The 21,278-nt window shown below is 38.2% G+C and overlaps 1 long non-coding RNA gene across 1 annotated transcript; it reads left to right on the plus strand.

The window, feature by feature from the left end:
* The first annotated feature begins 1,187 nt into the window (after positions 1 to 1,187).
* On the plus strand, positions 1,188 to 5,342 carry LOC118561245. The gene is made up of 3 exons (XR_004929870.1): positions 1,188 to 1,225; positions 1,306 to 1,511; positions 5,234 to 5,342. It is a non-coding gene; the product is annotated as an uncharacterized LOC118561245 (long non-coding RNA).
* The last annotated feature ends 15,936 nt before the right edge of the window (positions 5,343 to 21,278 follow it).

The raw sequence follows: 21,278 nt of genomic DNA on the forward strand, positions 1-21,278 counted from the left end.
AATAGCATCATGCTGTGGGTTGGCTTTTCCTTTAGGAGGGATAGGGTTTCGGTCAGTTATTGTCATACTCTGATGTCTAGGTGCAGGTCTGGTTTTCCTTCTCTCTCTCCTCAGCAGGGCTGGACGGGCAGGTGCATTACATCTGAGCTGATTGCCGCCCTTCATAAGGAGCTGGAACCAGGAGGAGGGCGTCAGATACACAGGAGAAATGTTGGCAATATTGTTAGCCTTGCAATGGGTGGAAGAAATAAAACCATTAAAAACAGTGATATGTTCAGATTCAAGTTCAGCATTATTAAGTTTAAAAATTTTTCAATCAGATAGTAGGATGGATATATTATCAGAAATATTTTATACATTGTATAGAATACAGAATATGGGGCTGGTAGTTGTATTTGTATGGATTCCAGCGCATATAGGGGTAGAAGGAAATGAGGGCAGATAATATGGCAAAAAGGGCAATTCATAATAATATTAGTTTTAAAGTTAAAACAAGTAAATATGAGGGAAAGAGTATGGTTAAAGAAAAACTGATGGAAAAATGGCAAAAAAGGTGGGATGAAGAAAAAACAGGAAGATGGTTTTGTAAAATACAGAAGATAGTAGGAGAGAAAAGAAATGAAAGAAGAGATAGAAAGGAAGGAAGGGTGATAACAAGATTAAGATTAGGGCATACAGGTCTTAATTATACACTTTTTAAAATACAAAAGCATAATAATGGAAAATGTGATTATTGTGACAGATATGAAACGATAGAACATGTTATGTTAGAATGCCATAAGTATGAAAGAGAAAGAAGGTGTATGAAAAGAGAGTTTGAATGTATTAAGGAAAAGATTCATTTGATAGATATTTTGAGGAAGAATTCGGGGAGTAAACATATACAAATAATTATTAAATATTTAAAGAAAACTAAATTATTTCAAAGAATATGATTAAAATAGGTGTGTGTGTGAATGGGTGCATGATCTAGGGGGGTGGATTATAAAGATATATATAAAAATGGATGAGAGTATGTAGGTATATATAAATAGGAAATTAATTTAGTTAAATTATATATTAAAGGTAGGAGTAGGAAGATACAAATACTTATATAAGTTGATAGTCCATTTCGAACCACACTCCATACCAGTAGGTGGCGGTAATGCTGCTTAAAGTTTGTTGCCAACCGCCAATAAAATCAAGAAGAAGAAGGAGGGCGTCAGTTCGTTAGCGCTTCTGTGTGGTACAGACCAATCTTCTTCCTAGTAAATACTTCCTCATGAAACCTGAACCTAACACCTCTCTCTGTTCCCTCCTTCCTAGAACCCTGGATCCCAAGCCCGAGACCACTCCTCAAAACCCACAGAACTCTGGACACTCGTCTGAGACCTTCCCAACCTGCCTCCTGGAATTCACGGAGCCTCGGATCCTTTCTCTGCTTAAGCCCTCCTGCCTGAGCTCACCTGCCTGTCCACCCTCTGACACCACCACTGGAGATCGCCAACCGGACCTGCATCTTCCGCCTGAAGGTTGGAGGACCCCTTGTCTAGCAAGACAACAACAATAAATATACAGCCAGAGCTACAATAGAATAGTTTAGATTAAAGCACATTAATGCGTTAAAACAGGCAGACACCAAAAGACCTGTAGTAACTGCAGCCAAAGGTCATTCTACAAAGTATGGATTCAAGGGACTTAAATACACTCAACACCTTTCAGACTTTTTTTTTAATTCGAAACCACTCTTATGAAATGATAAAAGATTTAGATTTTGACAATGTGTGGAAAAGTTCAAGTGGGATGAGTACGTTTGCAAGTTACTGTTGTTTTGTACCATAGGCACACCAATATATTTACAGATGTTGAATATAGGATAAAGGAATGGGTAGTCTGAGAGTCCTTGCAATGCTAATTCACCAATGCACAGTTGGTGCTAAAGGCAGAAATTACAAAGAAAGAGAGAAGAGCTTGGTCAAAAAACAAACATAAATTTAACAAAGTTGGATAGTTAAAGGAAAAGCACTCCTATTGGCAGGGTTTTAAGAATGCTGGAATAATGAGCACTGATCAAGATTGGAGACCAGCTCAAATTGAGCATTATTATCCTGGACATTGAAGCCTCCATTTTCCTTACTCCACCCCGTGCCCACCCCCCGCTCGCCCTTCCAATTCCGACTAGTCCCTTAACCAAAAGGCGGGCAGCTAATTTTTCACAGGAAAGTTTTAAGGCAACTCACTCACTCTTCTTCCATATAAAATGACACTCCTAATCCAGTGTAGTTAAATGTGTGTTCCCTCATTTTCTCCAGCATCCCCACTGCATGTGTAATGCATTACATGCACATGTGTTTACACAGCATGACATCAGGACATGTGGGGGCAGGGCAGTTGTGTGATCATTTGTCGTCTTTGTAGTGATAGCTTGCTCTGCATGGCCTCTCATGACATGTGCTTCACTTTGGGTTCTGCTTGCCAAGCACAGTTATGACTATACTCCAACTCCTATTGATGTGCCATAGTAGGATGTAAAAAGTGAGGTTTTTGCTCCTTATTTGTTGTAAAAAGAGAGCAAATTGTCCATTGGTCCAGTTGTGCTGTGGGAAAGGTGAATTGCCTTGGGTTATTTCTTATTGACGAGAAAATCCCAACTCTTAGCTAAGGTCAGCTATGGATCGTTTGCAGATGGTGGGGGAGATCTACACTAAAACGTATTTCAAATTGCTGTGGCAAAGGTGTTGAGCAGTCACATTGAGCCTGTCACACTCATGTCGGAGGTTTCAAAAGTTTTGAAATACAACGTAAATATAAAGATGTACCACTGCGATTAAATTGGTTATTTGTTGCTGGGCATCTTTTAGGGTCTTATGTCTTATTTTAACATCCATCCATACATCCCTATTTAGTTATTGCTGAAAGCAAGACTTGGCAGAAAGAAATAGCTAGATAGAATGTTTGTATTTTTATATTAATGCAAGAGGGCTACATGACTTTTGAAGGCTCAAATCTTAGTGACTACAAAAAACAAACAAACATAACACCAGGACTTGATTATTTCATACATATTTAGTTTTAATTATTAGTCTGTGTGGATGGAAAATACAGGGTAGTGCTTGTGGATGTTACACCCTGACTAAATTGATTTATGTCTGAGTTGAAGGTTTTACCAAACCTTCTAATCCTCTGGGTAAAGGATAAATCTAATCAGAATGTTTTCTGTTGGGATTAGTGACTGCAAGCCTCTTCCTCTTTTTCCAATTCTCTTATCCTTGCTGTTTCACGTTTTTTTTTTTTTTTTTACTCTCACTTCCTTTTCTGAATCCATTCACTTAAATTATTTTATTTGTTTATGTCTATTTAGTGCTTATTCTTCTGTTGCATTTCTTCAGAAGGCACATTGGCAAGTGTTTCAAGTCTGTTTCTTTTTCATCATGTGTTGTTGCTAGCCATTTTTAAAGCTTTAATATCTAAATTTTGTAGAGCGCTATCTCATTTCAACCACATGTGCTTTCTCATCCCCTTTCCTCAGTCTGTTACGCCCACCAGATGCTTTGTTCTTCTGTGTATGTATAATTTGCCCATAATTTTGTACTGTTTTCAACTCACATTTTCCTATGATACTAGCATAGGAGGTTGGTAAAAGGAACATCTAGCAAGTTGGGAACAAGGTTGTCATGGAGCTAGACAAAAAAACGTCATGATGCCCCAATGACACATAGATGTCCGATGTTCATTCAGCTGCATGATGCATGCAACATTTAAACTTTGAAGATGAAAGTACTCTTTTCTCCACAAACTTTTCTTAATGAACAGGATTAAATGAGCATGTCATGATCTCAAAGTTAAATCTTGACAGATCAGTTATACTCTTCATGTATGACCTCCTTAAGCAACGTTCTGCTAATGCAATCCACCATTGTACATGCTTCCATTTCAATAATTCGCTTTGTTTTATATACTGCAGAAGAAGAGGCTGTGATCAATACAAGAATATTTTAAGCCTATCAGTACTGGAATCTATGCCATAATGTCAAATTTGAAATCAATATCAAGAAAAATACTTGGTACTAAATACATTTTTCAATGTTGTTGAATATAACCATGAGGAAGTTTTTTATTTAACATAAAAACAACAAATGTATGTGACCAGGGGCCTGTTTCAATAAGGAGGTTCAACCAACTTTGAGTTAAAACTTGAACTCTGAGTTGACTTAGCCTGAGATGGGAAACTTTGAGTTTTGGGTTTCAGAACAGCTGAAATGAGTTAGTTCAATCAACTCTGAGTTGACTGACTCTGAGTTAAGCGCGTGCACCACAACTATAAAAAGCCATTATCAATGGAGCGCAGATATTACGAGTCACCATGGCAACAGCGTCAGACAAAAAAAGGTCTGCATATTTCTCACCAGCAGAACTGGATGTGCTTATGCAAGCATATGCAGAATTTGAACACGTATAAAAAAAAAAAAAAAAAACACGGCTGCAGTGGCAAAGGAGAGAGAGTTAGCTTGGGTGAAAATAGCTGCTCGAGTCAATGCGTAAGTTTACATTTTAATTACTTTTATACAGTGTTGGGTGTAATGAATTAAGTTACTAAGTCATCTAAATACTGTAATTAAATTAAAGACTATAAAACAGTAGTGGATTTGATATCAAATTTTAAAAGGTATAATTTAACTTCCTCCTTCTAGTTACACACTTTGGTCAATTTAAGATTAATTCATGCAATTCAATATTGTTTATTTGAAAGCGTTAGAAGTGCAGTTTCTTGTCTCTCCTTGTATTGTTCAAGTGGTTGAGGTTGATTTGGGTTTTAGAAAGTAATTAATGAGTAAGTAAAACAAATTAGTAAGTAGACCAATACTTTCTAGTGACAGTAATTATTACATTAATCTAATTAGACTTGTTGAAGATAAAATTTGTAGTTAGTAATTAAGAACTATTTTAAAGTAACTTACCCAGCTGTTATAATATCAGAGGTGAAACTGGAAGAACAGTATTTTATTAAACCTAATTTAATTTTTATGGATAGGTGCAATCCTGCAGGCATCAAAAGAACATGGCAGCAGCTGAAAATGAAATATAAAAACATACTTCAAGCAGGTAAGCCTTGAGCACATCATAGGAGTAGAGTAGCTACCTGGCTTTACAAACATTTGACATATTAAATGACTAAATGGCATTCAGTGTCTAGCAGTGCAGCAGCATTTTTGACATAGGTCTAAATGTTCATTCTCATTTGACTTCTACTCAGCCAACAGAAAGAAGGTAGAGGCTCATAAAACAGGAGGAGGACCTGCACCACCACTCCTGACAAATGCAGAAGAGATGGCCAGTCACTCCAGAAGATTTAAGTGCCTTCATAAAATGTAAGAGGTCTACCTACAGTGTTGTTTTTTTTATATAGACTAAATGTGATATTTCCATTTATATTACTTTGGATTGGGTTTTTTGTTGGTCCCAACAGATTTGGATGGTAATATCTGCCTCTTGGAGCCCCCTGTCCCAACAGTACCCCATACAGTTGTCAGTAGCCTACTCCATACACCATCAATTATGACAAATAGTATTATAAAGTGTACTCTATGAAATGCTCATCTTCACAGGATGATGGGGATAAAGAAACCGTTTCTGCTGCCACAGACAGGCCTACAGAGGTAATTTTAATATTATATGTCTACACATCAAACAATCTACACATTCACATTTATATGTGGAGTATCCTATAGAATCCAAGTTTATATCTATAAATGGTCATTCTTATCTCTACCCCTTAGAGTTATGGAAGAACGGCAGGAGGAAGGTCCATCAACTTCTGGTGCACAGATGGACACAGTTCAGTGATTTACAGTAAATGCCACCGTTTCATTCTGAATTTTAGACTACATTCATGATGTAACTCTAATCTAATGTATTTTCAGTTGCCAGTTAAGGAGTTATATATACTTCTTCTTATTAAAAAGATAGAAAAAAACAGCAAAGAACTTGTATACTTGGACCACCAGATCCAAAAGGCAGATCTTTAAATCCACATTCTGAAACTAAAGCTAGAGGTCAGTGTATGGTCACAGGTGAATTCTAGGAAGTATTGAAACTATTTTAAAATCTTTTTTTTGTTTTCTTTTTTTTTTTAGCAAATGAAAAACACGATATAAATTGCTGTGATAGGATAGGGATATTACAAAAAATCCACTCTGGGCCTCAAAATCCTTTCCCGACGTAAATGTAACTCCCTACGAAGTAATACAGCCTCTTCGTCAACAGGATCATCCATAAATGGACATGCCATTTCATTCCCTTTGATGCGCTCTGCGTCACTGAAATGTGCACAATTAATATGTCCCCAAAGAATCGATGAGGTGTTTAAACACCACTTCCTCTTTAAAAAAGGAGAGGAGACCAAAATAAACTCTGGGTTTTCTGAAGAAAACCTGCTCCCAACCAGGTTAGGTTCACAGAGTAAATTGCCATGGTAACTGACTCTGAGTATAAGTTACCTCTCTTTAAGAAACGGGCTTGACTTACTCTGCTTTCTCAGGTTTAACTTACCTCCCTTTCTGAAACAGAAAACCCAGAGTTTCCCTCATTTCAGGGTTAACATACTCAGAGTTTTCACTTAACCTCCTTTCTGAAACAGGCCCCTGGTAACAAAAAAATTGTTGTGGGTGTTTTAATAGTAAAGGGAACAGCAGTTCATTTGAGTGTACTGAGACTCTAGAATCAGTACATTAAAATGACTGGTTCACAAGATCCGTTCACCGAATCAAACAGTTAATATGTGCAGAGGACTCTTCAGTTTTGATTGCAACTTGTACCGAGCCCACAGCTGGTTGTTCCTCCAATAATGTAGAACTTTTTAAATTGAACAGACGCCAATGATCCACAAACCTACTTTTCAACAATTCATAGTTCTTTTCATCTGTCAAAACATAAGCAGTTCCATTGGTTCCCAATTTCTTCATGGGCCCATAACCTGTTGAAGCTGTCATCTCTATGAGATTGAAAATGCTGGCAGCAAACAGAGGAAAAACTACATACAGCTTATAGCTACATTTGGTGCACATGAACTGCTCCCCAGAGCAACCTATGACCAATTATTGAAAATTGCACACCTGTGTGTAACTCCACCCACAACAAGTTAAGAAGCACATCCACAACAACAAAATTCAACAGTGGGGCTGCATCCAAAACATTCTAATTATAGTTTCTGTCAGGGTTCTCTGTGTTGTTCTGCTCTAATTCTACTCCTCAGGTGTGCCTAGTTGGCTGAGGGGGTGTGGCCCACACCTGCAGCTCGTTGCAGGCGGCTTCCTCTGGCTTCTTAAGCAGAGCTCTGACAGATGGAAGATGCCAGAGCCTTAACCAGTCGTGGTACGACGTGGCCTGTGACCCAACTCCTGAAAACGTGCTCGTGAGTTTTTCGTCCTTGAACTTTGACTAATTTTGGATCTCCCTGTTTTTGTCACAGTTTTTGGTGCTTGGATGCACTCACCTGTCTTGACGTCTTGTCTGAAGAAACAGAGCTACAGAATCCTCCTGCTCAGATTTTGCTCTGGCGCTCCCCTCATACTCCCTGGATGTTACCCAGTGGGGCCTGAGATTCCCCCTCCCGGATTCTGCTGGCTCTTCTCTCACTCTGGTCAAATCCATCTGTCACCCACTGCCAAGGAGGCTCGCTCTGGATCCCTCACCAGTAACATCTGCCGCCCTCTGCCACTAGCCGCCTAACACCAACAGAGTAGGATCACAGAGTTCCCTCGGCGCTACTTCTCCCCGGTTAGGTCCGCCCAGCTTTATGGTAAGCAGCGCAGCTTCTAGTAGTTCTCCTGGTTCACCTTTCAGAGTCACTTACTCTCCTTCTCTTTGCAGTCTCTCCAGCCGTGACGTTCTGACCCTGCCGAAGTTGCCTGTAGTCCCGTCCGTTATACCGGCCTGTTTCCTAAATAAACATCTTAAAACTGTGCCTTGCTTCCCGATCGTATAACTCGCACGGTGCTGCATATTAGATTGAGTCAGGTATCTTCTACTTGGTGCTTTGTCCGGACCAGTCAAGGAAGTTGTTTCAAAGCAAGGTGAGCAACCAAATTTACCTAGTTTATTTCAGTAACTTATTTATTCTCAATCATGAATCATTCTTTCTATCCCATGTTCCTGTTCAGTGTAACGTTCAGTGTTCGTAAAGCTAGGCTATTTAACTTTTGAATGTTAGCTGCTAACTAACTCTGTGTATTAGTTTCACTGTCGTTGATTTCACCAGTGAACATTCAAAGAATCACGTTTTTAAAGGTATTATGTTACACGGTTTCCTTTTGTTTCATGTAATTAGCCTATAGCCTACATAGGACTTTTGTATCTCATTATCAATACGTGTGCTGCTGCAGCACCACAGGTGACCTTCTCCGCCAATTGTAGTAGACTAGTTTTGGCTCATACTAGTGTTGGCTGTTTTAATTTACTTTTTCTTAGAAATGTACCTAAATAATGTTCTACTGTTGACTGTATGTAGCCTACACAATATCAGTGTTGGGAGTAATGCAGTAAAAAAGTAATTTAATTAGGCTACAGTAATGTATTACCAGGCCATTCATTGTGTGGCTGCACATGCTGCCTCACATTGTTACATACAGTGAATTCTAGTAACAAAATATTTTTACTATTGGTAGAAGTTGGGTTCTAAAGACATTCTGTGTTTATTATGTTAGGTGAACAGATAGTTTAGAGTTTAAATCCTTCTACAGGACATTAAAATTACTGCGACCCATAAATTGAACCAAACCGATCAGCTGTTCTGTTTTGACATTTATTTAGAGTTTTATTTTTTATTTTACATAAAGAAAACAATGTCAGTCTGGTTATTGAAACACTATCTGGTCAGTTTAGGTGAAGCATTGTGATATCTTAATCATGTAATCACAAGGTATCACATAAATCATATTCTTTGGGAAAGATACCAGCAAAGCTTTACATTCCTGGTTCTCATTGCTTTATTGCTGCATAATCCTGAAAATAACTTAAGCGGATTATTATGCAATCCAATTACAATTTATAATGAAATGGTTTCTTTGCTGTCAGGCTGCTGGGAGGTTTGGTTATCTAAGCTACTCAGCTTGATTTATCATATATACGTTAAATTATGTATCAATGTCTAATTTTTTTACATAAAAAAAAGAATCTGTCATTTTAACAGAAGTGTCTACACATTTGAAAGCCAATGTATATACCCCCACTAATATTTTCTTAGATGCTCCAAGCAAGTTGAAGGAGAACCATGCACTTTAGTAGGAATTTACAAGCCTCTGGTATTATTCTGGCTTGCTATAGCAAATTAGAATCAGTAGAAACAAATTTTAGTTAGTTCCCAAGGACAGAGAGTACTTTTACGCATAGTCCACAGATTTTTTTTACCCCACACATTTTTAATAGGGGTACATTTGGTGACCTTCCAGAGGCTTAACGTAGGTCAGTTTTATCTATTCTAAAACTAGTGTTGATTTGTGTTTAGGGTTATTGTCCTGGTGGAACTTCTATCCCAGCTCATAAATTTATGAGAAAAAAACAAAGCAAGGGAAAATGTTCTACTGCCAGGCGTGGCCACACATTTTTCAATACATATGTCAATGTAAGATCATTGCATGTATATTTTATCATTGTTGTAAAAAAGTTAATTAATAAGCAGTGCTGTTTTACTCTGCTGTCTGTTTTATTCTGCTATCATTATTCTGGGTTTATTTTTTCCAATTAAGGTTTAATCCAAGCTATGATAATCAGCTGCTTTATGAGACATTTTGATTGTTCATTATTACAGACTATATTTGTTCTAGTCTATATATTCCACACTTTAAAAACAAGATTTTAAATCTGATTTAAAAGGGTCAACCAAGGGAAATAAATAACTTGCACACAGGCAGCACTTTCATGACAAGTTCTGTTTTTTGAGAGTCATCAAAGGGCTTCTTGTGGTTCACAGAAATGACATATCAAAATGTCAAAACACCCCCACCTCAACGGTGGCAGTCAGGAGATCAAAACATCTGTCAGTGCATATCAAAACGCATGTCAATATACAAGAAATATGCAAACATCTTTTGTTGATAAATAAACAAAAATATGCATTGGCCTTCAACAGTCTGACAGGTTCATACATATTGGCTAGGATACACTATAGGTAGAGAAGCAGTATTATTGTAGATAATATCTGTGTCATCATGGTTTTCTCAAGAGGATTCTTCATGGAACTTTCATTGACAACACATTTTTTTTCCTTCAGTTGTGCTTTCAGTTGTGCTTTCCTATAGCTTATTTAGTAAAATAAATGTTACAGTGACAATTTGCACCTAACACTTCAGCAGCAGACACTTTCTACAATAAAAAAGCAATGTATATTTGACCACATGCTGTATGCAGAGTGCAAGAAACTCCACTGTATTCTTTGTGCCCTGATGGCTTGTAATGGAGTCCCCAACAGATATCGTTCAGTTAATCTCACCTTCACTTCATCTCTTCTTGCCATGTCCTGTATGCCTTTATCACGAAAAGGAAGTTGAAAGACTATAAATTAAAGCTTCTCTTTCTAAATAAGGACTTTAGTTCCACATTTTAGGAATGGTGGCTGATCAAAATCTATACACAATTGTGATAATAAAGTATGGGGCTAAGGATTTAAACAAGGGTAGATCACATCAGGAGAATCCCACCACCCACACAGATGTTGCATGCAACCCTTCCAATTAAATTGTTTTGAAGTTCAGCACTTCGGCTTTGTTTTGTGAGTTTGTTGTTTATATCTCTGCGACACCAAATGTGGTATCATTAGCACGGTCTCCAAGGCAACTTTTTATATCTCTTTGTCAGTCTCCATTTCTTTTTGCCCCCTCCCCCCTTTTTTTGCTTTTATCTTAGATCAGAGGCATTGAATTGCAGGAATAGTTTTTAGATTGCAGTTCTCACGATTCTTCAATAATGAAAGGTTCTAACTCATTCTCATTTTATACACATTTACAGCATGCACCTACTCTTCCAATTTTCCTGTGCACAGCTGGCACTTTGGTGTTCTACCTCCCCACCTCTTTCCGTGTTCCTTCATCTCCTTGTGCTACACAGACGTCTAGTATGTTTCTGTAATGAGGTCCCAATCTATAAGGACTGGGCCCATCTTTCATAGAAGGAGCAAACAACCAGGCATACATCATATCTGGCTTGACCCTCAACCTGTCCGAGACACATCAAAGAAAGTAGCACTTCTCCCTCCAGATAGGGAATCATCATTAAAAAAACAGGATCAAAGACGTTGTTTGTGCAATTTCTTGTGAGTGGTCAGTCTGATTGTCCAGAAAAGACTCCAACATGAGACTAAGATTTGGAGCTGAGTGTGGAGAAAAGGGAAGAGGCTAAAATGTGGGTTTTTGAGATCCAGCACAGGAAGATGTTTTAGAAGAAGACAGGGGATTTGTGACACTGCATACGTTTCTACTGGACAAATTAAGACAAAATAAATGTTCACTTTAACTACTACTGTTCACATTAACTACTCAGTACGTCTGCATGGCCCCTTTAACACTTGATTAAAACTGCATCAAAAACTGTTTGAATTGCCCATCGGAGAAGGACCGCACATACTGGTCTCATGCCATGACTAAAATCTAATAGTATCATACTCATAGAACTCCAATTTACAAACTCTACTGTAACTTATGTCACCACTGCTGCTATGAGCAAGGCAGACCTGGCTGCAGAAACACATTTAAAGGGGAGGCATTCCATTTATCGCTTATTAAAACTATTGTTATTAATTAACTCCCTTTTATCTATTTTATTCTGCTATAAATACATTTGCTTTTTATGTTTTTTCATGCACATGGTGACACATGATTGTCATAACTGTACTGATATCAGTAATAAAGTCATTGTAAGAGTTAAAAACCTGCTGATTATTTTATCTTCATTTCTTATATTTTAAAACATGATAGTGAAAAACCTATTTTAGTTAGATTTTCTGGATTGATGACATCTAATTATAGACAGACCATTTCATTTTGATATGGTCCTCATATTTGAAGGAGGGAAACACTTAAATACCATTGACACTGTTATAATAAGAGTTTTGGTAGTAAACCACAACTCATGAGGCAACCAAGTTTTTGGGTAATAAACATGCCATATTACCTTCCTTATTCAAATATGAATTTGATAAAATATGGGAAAGCCCCAAGGCATCCTGTTGCCTTGAATTTAAAATTGCTGTTTTCCAGAGATGGAGCATTTGTATTCAGTGAATATCTTGACAGGTGGCTACACCACATATGTGTATTAGCAATCTATTCACAGTGCTGTCTTTGCAATAGAGTCGGGAGCATTTCATATTACCTTTCAACATACTTCATAAAGTTTTATTGCATTTTACTCTGAAATGAAGAGCCCTTCATTATAACAGAGATACGGTTTTGCAAGAGATACTGTTGCATTGGTATTTGTGGTTATTTTTGGGTACGAAACATAACCTTTTCCAATATCTAACCCAGTAATTTTGAAATATAGACCAAGATACTAAAATAGGAATCCAAATGTTAAAACACACACACACACACACACACACACACACACATACCACCGCTATGTTTCATTTTGGGGTTTATGGTGATAGCCAGTGTTAACGTTCTACCACTGAAATTTTTTAGCAGACAAAAAACATCTATTTTGTCTAGATTCTCTATATTAATGAAAGGGGGTGGGGGGCCTCATAATTCAGATACTAAAGGAAATAAACTGAACAAAACATTTGTATTTGTACTTTTAGTGCCTTGCTGTGGTATAGATTTAATTGAGTTATTTTATGAAAACCCTTGAAAGCAATACTAAAGCATTTGTGGAAGTGGCTAAAGGGCCACATGTTGCCAATCCCCAGTTTATGTAACCAATGCCTTGATAGAATGCATCAATGCTATACACCTTTTGGATGATGTATTGAACAATGGTCTTTGAGATGTCTAACGTTTAGAATACCATTCTATAACTTAACTCTCCCCTAAACATTCCCACAACTTTTTCTCTGGCCTCTGTTTCTTTGTCTTTACTATGCTGTTTGTTCACTAATATTTTCAAACAAACCTTTTTAGGTGTCCACAGACAGTACAGAAAAGCAGACTGTTTTTACTAAATAGGTGACTTCTGAACACAATCAGTTGTACCGGTGAGCTATTTGCAATCAAACAATAACCCCAAGGCTGCTTCCTTGCGTTTGAATTTGTGAGCTCAAAATTACATTACATGTAATTTAGGTGTGGACAGTTTAAGGAACTTGTAAAATCAGGGGCTTCAGCTCAGATCCATTATTCCTTCTCATCCCTCTAAAGGAGCCTTTTACAGTCTTTATTTATGCAATTTCCCCACTGTTTATCCCTTGCGCGCAGCCCACGAGGGTAAAATCCAGCAGCTGGATCAACTGCGCGGTGAAGTTGGTTTGAAGTTGGATATTGGACATTCAAGCTCCGTGGAGTCAGCTGGATCTAGCTCATGGTTGATCCGGTTGAGGGACTTCGATTTCGGCCAGCGTCTCTCAGCTGCTCCCTCCTTCCACACGCGGTGGTGCAGTTAGGGACCGTCAAAAAATCTTTGAATCAAGCACTCTTGAGAAACAACAATCAATAAATTCCTTATCTTGTGACCAGCTAAGATGAAACTAATATAAATTGATGCCAATAGATAAAATCTGTAAGGCACGCTTGTTTTTTATATCAATTTTAAGCTATTTTAAATTTTTAAAGATATTTTTAAAGACAAAAATTGAGACTTTTCTTCAATAGCTTCCAGGTCATGTAACCCACTCACTCAAATTATTTGTGAAATTGTTCTACTACATTAGCCTGATGAGGCACACTTGTTTTTATTCCAGTTTAAGCCTTTGTTTATTTTTAAAGATTTTTTATTATAAAAATAATTGATATTTCTTTATTAGCTTCCAGGTCAGGTGACCCACTCACTCAAATTCTTTGTGAAATTGTTTTACTACTTCAGCCAACTTTTTTCTTTGAAAAAATCTTAAAAATTTAAAATGGCTTAAAATGGAATACAAACAAGTGTGCCTTACAGATGTTATTTAGTGGCATGATTTTATCAATATCAGTTCCAACACAGTAAATGAGAACATGTGCATAATAGCTTAAAGCGTTTATTAATAGCTTAAAAGACGCTTTAAAAAGCTTCTATTTTTAAAGGATTACGTAGCAAAAGCCATACATTTCTAAAACCCAGATGAGTCAGACAATAAATTGGACACATAAAGTGTAAAGTAGATCCGGAACATTTGAAAATAAGAGGGGAGGCTGTCTGGATGCATAATCCATAAAACCATATATAAATCACAAATATCAGCCAGCCTTTTGCCTAGTTCTACGATTTGTCTGCTTATATCTGACTTTATGACCTTAGCCTTTATTACGGATCCCTCTTTAGTCTTAACCATTACCTCCAGAGCTGAGTTTAAAATTGACTGCTGTTTTCAAGAGACAGCCTGGTGTGATGTCATCACCCTATTGTCACTCTTTGGATCCAAACGGAGTCCCAAGAACGTCTGGTCAGGACCATTGCCTCCAGCTGGATTGTGAGAAGGTTAGTGGCTTTATTTCTGAGTTCACTTTTACTCATTGAATCCTCAGTGGCTCTTCTAAAGCCACTAACCTTCCTGTCTATCTCACACAAAATAAATCTGTAAATACAAACATTGAAAATGGAGTTCTGTGTACATTAGTCATCAAAATGTTTAACTGTTGAAGAAGATTGGAGCATTAAGACATTTATCTGAACATTCTGAACATTGACTGGTTATACAAACATTTACTCATCTTAGCAAATGTACAAACGCTAAATACTAGAGCCAGTAAGAAATGTGCATGGTTTTATGGGGCAGTATTGCAGCTATAGACGAGAAACAACGTCTCCTGAATGTAAACAGTTGTGATTGTTTACAATTCTGCACTAATTTGTTTGGTCTTCGTTGATTGGTTTTCTAACTTTAAACATTAATTAATTGTGTGCAGACTGGTGCTCTTATAAAACCTTACTCGTAGAAATGGAATCTTGTGATACTTATCACAAGATTCCCCCCCCCCCCCCCCCCCCCCCCCTAGGGAGAGTAAATCAGCCTCTGGTATTAAATGTATTAGGGAAGTGCTTTAGCTCCTTGTCAGAATATGCACTAATTCCAGAGATAATGAGCTGACATATTTAGGACTGGCCTCTGGCTTAAGTAGCCCCAGGCAACTGTTGTGCATATAATTTTGCAAGCGTTACAGCTTTCAGTACCCATCAGCATTGTGGGAGGAAGGTGCAACTGCAAATTGCAAACAAACTGGTAATCGACAATTGCAACTCGATTTCTAAATGAATAAATAAATACATTTTGTAAAGGGTTAGCATGCAAGGTTCATTCCAATATATTTTAGCAAATTTATGTGAAAGAACTATGGCAAAAATCTCTCTAGTCAATTGTTGCTATACATTTAGAATATGACTTTCTTCTTCCTCTCTTGGGATTATTTACAAGCCTTTTATACTATACTGTCTGTATACCTGTATGTGTCATAGCACTTGATAAGCCATTAAACACTCTGGCTACAAGAAAAAGAACAAATGTTTGATAGAATCATATACCCTTATATAAAAAATAAAATAAATAAATAAATTTAATTATTTCTTATTGCTCAAAAATGGTGAAATACTTATTTGTTGGTTACCTATTTTTTGGGTACCCACCCAGGTTGGAACCATGGCCAATTAGTATTGTTGTAAACCTAATATTTTGTCTTTATGTCTAAATGTATCATCTAGGTATTTACATAAGTTGTTGTCTTAAAGGAGATAGCTCCAAGTTTAACTCCGCCAGTAGGTGGTGGAGTCACACTTGCTGGATCTTGTTCCAACCTTCAGTTTTACTGTTTGGCAACCAGTTGCCAAGTCCTTTTGTTAGCATTAGCAAACATTTTACTTACCTGCCCAAGAAATGTGAGGTTGAGAAAATGCCATTTCTCAGCACTCTCACAAAGATACTATGATCTGACAATGCCTGAGCTTCGTCTCACGTGACTGCAGTCTACTATTCTTATTCATGTAGTGTTCATGCCTTTAATCATAAGATTTACCCTTTACAATTATGCAAGGCATAATATCAATAAAATGAAGAAAAAATGGGGCTCAGTTATGTCTTTTTGCCTCATAACTTCTTACAAAGCTTCTAGAGTGGTCAGTTTCCTCTTCTGCACCACTATAATGATAAAAACAGCACTGAATAAATGTACATATATAAAGGGGCCATGACAACACATTTTATTTTTCTGAAGTTTTGAGGATATAATATGATCTGCCGTGCACCGATGAGGCCATTTCAATCTCAACAGAATACCAAAGGATCAGCTCAGGGGTGGTCAGCTTTGTTGCTTTGCTCAAAAACAGTCAGAAAATGAGCTATCTTTCTACATAGGTTGTCTTTCTATGTAATTAATATTCTCCAATCAGAATAAACCATCAAGTAAAAAATCTTCCCCCTTCCCTTCCATTCCCTCCTCCCTCCTCCACCCAGCTAATGCACCGGCCGTGAGTCCCGCTAGCAAATTTGACTACTCAACTCTAGAAGAGGAAGGCGGAGGAACGGCGGCCCCAGATCAGCCTCTCTGTATCTGTCACGATTTGGGTTTTGTTTTGGTTTTGTACTTCTCTGTATTTAACCAGTTTATCAGCCAGCTTACTTCACCTCTTAGTCACCAGCCAGTAATCAACCATCTCACCTCACAGTCACCAGCCACTCCCCTGTCACCAGTCTTTACCAATCAGCTTAGTTCCATCTCTTCTACCACCCTTCCTCTGATCAGTCTCACCTGTCACCCGTAATTAGTTATCAATCTAGTCACCTGTTTAGTCCCGTATTTATACCTGCCTCATCCAGTTGTTCATTGCCAGATTATTATGAGCCTATTGGTGAGTGTAGTCCAGTGTTTCTCTGTTCTGTATATGCCTGTTGATCTGACCCGATTTGCCTCTGGATATCTGAGCCAGCCTGACCCCTGAATTACTTGTTTCTCCTGCATGATCTGACTGCCTGCCTGTTACCTGACCGGACCTGACTTTGGTATTCAACCTAGCCTGTCCCCGTTAGATTATTTTAGTTTGCCATTTGACGGCTCTGGACTATCTTTGGTTGTTGGACGCTGTGGTCCCGTTTTTTGGCTTGATGCCCATTTTTGTTCTGCCTGTTCATCTACTCTTTAATAAATTACCTTATACCGAACCTCTGCTTGCCTGGCTGAATTCTGGGTCCTACGTATTCTGTTCATAACAGTATCGGCTCTAACAGGAGGCAGTCATGGCAGAAGCCACGGAGCATGAATATCCCATATTCAACCTCAAACTAACTTCAAAACGGTTGCTAAACCGAGAGCTGACAGGGACGTCCGCAGACAGACCCTATTGCTTTATTAATCTTAATCTTGTACAATGCACCTAACATGCATCCTTGCTTTGAGTTAATTTTTCCCTGGGTGGTGCGGCAATTTAATCATTTGTTCCAGTTCGATTGTTTGAGAAACCAACCTGTAGTGTTCAACATTATTAAAACTCTGACAACATATGCAGTGTTGGGCAAGCTACTTGTCCAGTGTAGTGAGCTAAGCTATCAGTTACTCAACAATAAATTAAGCTTCACTACACAAAAGCTACCACCTATAGAAATATAGCAAGCTAAGTTACACAAATGTGTTAAAAGTAGCTTAACTACATCAGAAGCTACTTAACGTTGTACCAACCTAATGTCAGATCAATTCAAAATGAGTCTGATACACTGGTTAAAACATTTATTAAAGATCAGCCAATGACCTAACACAGTGTAGACATTGCTTTATGAGCAGCATAATAAAATACAAACTGAAGTAATTACTGCTAGAAATAAAACAAAAAGGTTATTGGCCTAGTACGTGCGGTGGCGTTAATAACGTTTGGTGGCGTTTTTTGCATATTATATTATCAGGAGGTTGTCTTTTATGTGCTCAGCCACTAGATTTAAAGTTGTTTTACCCAATAAGAACACTGCAGCACCAGACACAACCAGGAGGTCCCTGATCGTTGGGGAAAGGCAGAAAGAAGATGCACCATAAGCTTTTTCATATTTCTTTTGTCATTTTAAACATGAAACTACCAAAGCACAAGCCAAGTACTGTCTACTTTTAAGACTAGGCTTAAAACTTTTCTTTTTGACAAAAATTATAACTAGTGGCTCATGTTACTCTCAGCTACCTTTATAGTTTTACTGCTATAGGCTTAGGCTACTGGAGTATATCAGGATCTAATTTTCTCACTCTATTGAGTTCTACTGTTCTTCAATTATGCATTATGTGTTGTGATTTCTGCTTTAACTTTCTGTTCTCTCTCTTTTCTCTTCATAGTAGGTATACCTGCTCTGGCGTTCTGTTAACTGTGACATCATCCAGAGAAGACGGCTCACCCGCTACTACCATCTAATGTAGAACAGATTACTAGATCAATGTGTGCTTCTGTGCTTTTTTGTTTCTCTTGTTGTGTCTCTGTTCTGTCTTCTGTAACCCCAGTCGGTCGAGGCAGATGACCGTTCATACTGAGTTCTGCCGGAGGTTTTTCCTTCCCGCTAATGGGTGGTTTTTCTTCCCACTGTCGCTTCATGCTTGCTCAGTATGAGGGATTGCAGCAAAGCCATGTACAATGCAGATGACTCTTCCTGTGGCTCTACGCTTCCACAGGAGTGAATGCTGCTTGTCGGGACTTTGATGCAATCAACTGGTTTCCTTATATAGGACATTTTTGACCAATCTGTATAATCTGACCCAATCTGTATAATATGATTGAACTTGACTTTGTAAAGTGCCTTGAGATGACATGTTTCATGATTTGGCGCTATATAAATAAAATTTAATTGAATTGAATTGAAGTAGTAGAACTAAATGTTGAAAAGAAATTAAAAGCAAAATAAAATAAACCAGGTCACTTAATAAAGCTGCATTTTCTGTATGCTTTGTATTTATATTCACATGATAATATTTTCAGAATTAATAATAGCATTTCTGTTAAAGATTTCATTTATCTTCTGCACCAAGGGCATAAGTAGGGAGAACAAGCAGAGTGAGTTTTGTGTAATATCAGACTTTATTATTGAACTAAGCAGGATTTAGACAGGATCAGAAAGGAAGGTGCGTCTTCTTTCTGCCTTTCCCCAACGATCAGGGACCTCCTGGTTGTGTCTGGTGCTGCAGTGTTCTTATTGGGTAAAACACCTTTAAATCTAGTGGCTGAGCACATAAAAGACAACCTCCTGATAATATAATATGCAAAAAACGCCACCAAATGTTATTAACGCCACCGCACTTATTTTACGTGAGCGCGGGTTTTTTATGTCACCGCGCGTTCTGGCTGGAAACGCGCAGTGACGTAAAAAACGCGCTCTCGCGTAAAATACCGGTTGGAACTGCACGTTATTGTATGGACAATAATTTGCCTAATCGGCTTGCCATAAGTTCCACTGCCGTATGCATGCGCATGTTTCAATAGATACAGAGAGGAGAGGCAAAGTAGAAGCTCGCGCATGAACATGTCCAACCAACAACTCAGATTGATTGTTCACTCTGAATGTTGTTTCAAAATAGCAAACCTGGTTTCATTTCTTAGTTATATCCTTGATTTTTTAGCGTTTGTGGATGCTACGTCGCTACTTGATCAAAAAAATAATGTCACTACAGGAGAGTTACTTGATTCATAAAGCAGCGACACTATGGTCAAGCTACTGGAAAATGTAGTTTAACTAATAGCTTCGCTACATGTAGCGGCGCTACTGCCCATCACTGAACATATGGCTATTACTTTAAAATGGGTATATATACATGATGTTCAAGCTGTGTCTGTAATAAACCTCAGTCTAGAGAGGCAGCTGACAGCTTCATGTGCTGGCGCTGCACAAAGTGCCCCTTTTTTCCCACTTGAGTACCTTCACCCCAAAATGTCTGTCCATGCCACTGAGAAATTATTTGGTTCCACTTACTCCCGAAGGATGAGAGAATCACAGAAGAGTGGCCGAAGTTCATTTATCGGGACTTTACTGAAAATGTTTATATGTAGGGGAATTCAAGTCAGGGTTTTGAAACAAACGGATAAAAAAAGCACACAGCAATGTCATTACCCGTAAGTTTATTTAATTTCTAAATGCTGTCAAATGTATGGAAGGTGTGTTTTGGAACTGAAAAATCCAGTTGACTAACTAAACCGCTTCCAGCTGCATGATTTCCCTGTCGCTGCCTGGGAGAGACCATTGCAGTCACTGCAGTGAAGAGCTGGCAGCCAGCTGCATAAAGTTTCTGTAGTACTGCATTGAAGACCTGAGGCCTCCTAGCTGCATATTCCTATGTTGTGGCAGTGCAGCAGCAGCTCCCAGCTGCATAAGTGCTAATGCAGCGAGCTCCCAGACCTGATGTGATTTATGTGGCTATTTATTTCGGTCCTGCTGTATTGAATCAAGCCGCCAGGTTAAAGCCTTTGGTCAGCTTGGCCTCACATGTCTGACATTCTGCAACACAAACACTCAACTAGACACAAAACCATAATAATGGATTTTTAATGGAGTAGGGGAATGTGGTGTTTCTGGGGGGTTCCAAATATGGTTTTAGTCAATCAGAGTGAAGTCAACTAGGCAGAAGTACACATCATTAACACAGCCAACCCTTTTACTGAGGATCTAACAATTTTACCTGAAAAAAAAAAAAAACAAGTTGATGTTATTTTCCTTAAATTCTTTGGAGAAGTTGCATATGCAACAATATCAACTACATGAAATGGTTTATACAGTGATGTCATGGCACCTTTAACAAGAAACAGCTGTGCAGCTTTTCAGCCCAAGGAAAGTCCCTGTAGAAAGCCTGTGTGCACATAGTAGATGTGACTAGAAGCACGCTTCTCCTGTTTATATATCCGGTTAACTTTTGTGTTAGCCGCTCATTGAGGCTCTGCTTCTCTCACCTATACTTTGAAAATGGCTGAGAGTCACAAGAAGCATCTTCTTGCGCATGCAGAGTTATCCAATTTATTTGATGCTTCTGAAGTGGGGCAGACAGTGCATTACCCAGGTGGGTGGGATCAATGGAGATGTGTCTGGCCCTTCTCTGAACTTATTCTGCATAAACTGAGCCCAAATCCTGTAGACGGTGTGGTGGACTGACCAGTAAGGCACAAGGACAAACGCATATATAAAGAAGTATTTCCTATTTATTTTCACAAAAATTCTTCACAAAAGACTTCCA

The sequence above is a fragment of the Fundulus heteroclitus genome, unplaced genomic scaffold (genome assembly GCF_011125445.2).
Source record: "Fundulus heteroclitus isolate FHET01 unplaced genomic scaffold, MU-UCD_Fhet_4.1 scaffold_588, whole genome shotgun sequence".
NCBI lineage: Eukaryota > Metazoa > Chordata > Actinopteri > Cyprinodontiformes > Fundulidae > Fundulus > Fundulus heteroclitus.